Genomic DNA, 1,718 nt, shown 5'->3' with positions numbered 1-1,718 from the left:
ATATCTTATATGTATTTATTTTCTCCCAATTAATAAATAAGTCGGACAAAATAAATTGGTTAATAGATACCAGGGTAGCAAAGATCACAAAATGACTGTGGTGTAACTCCTGTTTATGAGGTAGAAACTCCTTGTTATTTTGGGTACTTGAGTATATATAAATTTAGTGAATGGAGTAAAACGCATATGTTAACTGCATACTTTTATTTCCAACATATGTTTCGAAAATTACAAATTATACCTTCCATAGGAATCGGTGATGTTAAAAATGTAATCTTCTCTTCCGGTAAATGCATGGGAACCAGCTTAAACGTAAGACAATTTAACCGAATATAAGAACTGTAATTGGAGAAGGTTGTTGCGTAATTTATTTGAAAAAGCCGTTGGAGATTAGAACGCTACCAGACAGTACGTTGGACAATATATGATTATACACATTTATCTCAGCACTTTTTGTAGAAATACAAGCTTAACTCCCATTTACGATCCCATTATTTACATAACATTCCTCTCCGATTTTTTATCGGATTTAAATCATCTTATTATCTCCCAACTTTACACTCTGAATTTTCTTTCTATTTTTCTTTCCTTTTTTCTTCCCTTCTTGTCCAACGTACTGTCTGGTAGCGTCCTAATCTCCAACGGCTTTTTCAAATAAATTACGTAACAACCTTCTCCAACTACAGTTCTCATATTCGGTTAAAATGTTTTACGTTTAAGCTGGTTCGCATGCATTTCCCTGAACAGAAGATTACATTTTTAACATCACCGATTCCTATGGAAGGTATAATTTGTAATTTTTGAAACATATGTTGGAAATAGAAGTATGCAGTTAACATATGCGTTTTACTCCATTCACTAAATTGATATATATATATATATATATATATATATATATATATATATATATTTTATTTTATTTATTTATTCCTTTAAAATTTTTTAATTTGCAAATATTATGCTAATGTTGTTTTTTCATGCAGAACTACATCTCTTCAAAAAATTCTCTCTGAAACTCAATGTTCGAAAGAAAAGGGGACACAGTACATTTTGTATTCTACATATAACTCAAAGAAAGAGGAAAAAAGAAGGAAAGAAGAGGAAACGAGGGGAAGACAGAAAGTAAGAAAAAAGACTTTGAGTGAAGACCACACTGCACCTGTTTTTTTAAACCCATATCAGTACAATGGTAAATGAATAAATATATGGTGAATAGGAAGGGGTTCCTCTTCTCTCTCTCTCCATCTAATTATCTGTCTGCCTATCTATGTATCCATCTATCTATATATTTGTCTGTATATATATTTTTTAGCCTATCCACCTATATTTCTATCTACGTATCTAACTCCATTGTCAATGGAACCTCACCCCAAAAACAAAAACAAAGTTTTCTTCTAAACAACCCCTCCCCCCCAAAAAAACCACCTGTTTTATATAAATGAACAAGCTGTTTGTACATTCACAAAATTTTATTTGACAAGTTCGAGAAACGAACGAAAGCGCTAATAATAATGAAGAAATAAAAAGATTTATATATATATGTATGTGTAGGAGTGGCTGGATGGTGAGCAGCTTGCTTACGAGCCACATTGTTTCGGGTTCTGTCCCACTGCATTGCACCTTCGGCAAGTGTCTTCTACTATAGCCTCGGGCTGACCAAAGCCTTGTGATGAGATTTGGTAGACGGAAACTGAAAGAAGCCATCGTATATATGTATA

This window comes from Octopus bimaculoides, chromosome 3 (assembly GCF_001194135.2).
Source record: "Octopus bimaculoides isolate UCB-OBI-ISO-001 chromosome 3, ASM119413v2, whole genome shotgun sequence".
Lineage (NCBI taxonomy): Eukaryota > Metazoa > Mollusca > Cephalopoda > Octopoda > Octopodidae > Octopus > Octopus bimaculoides.
The sequence above is the reverse complement of the archived record's forward strand: the minus strand, read 5'-3'. Positions refer to the sequence as shown.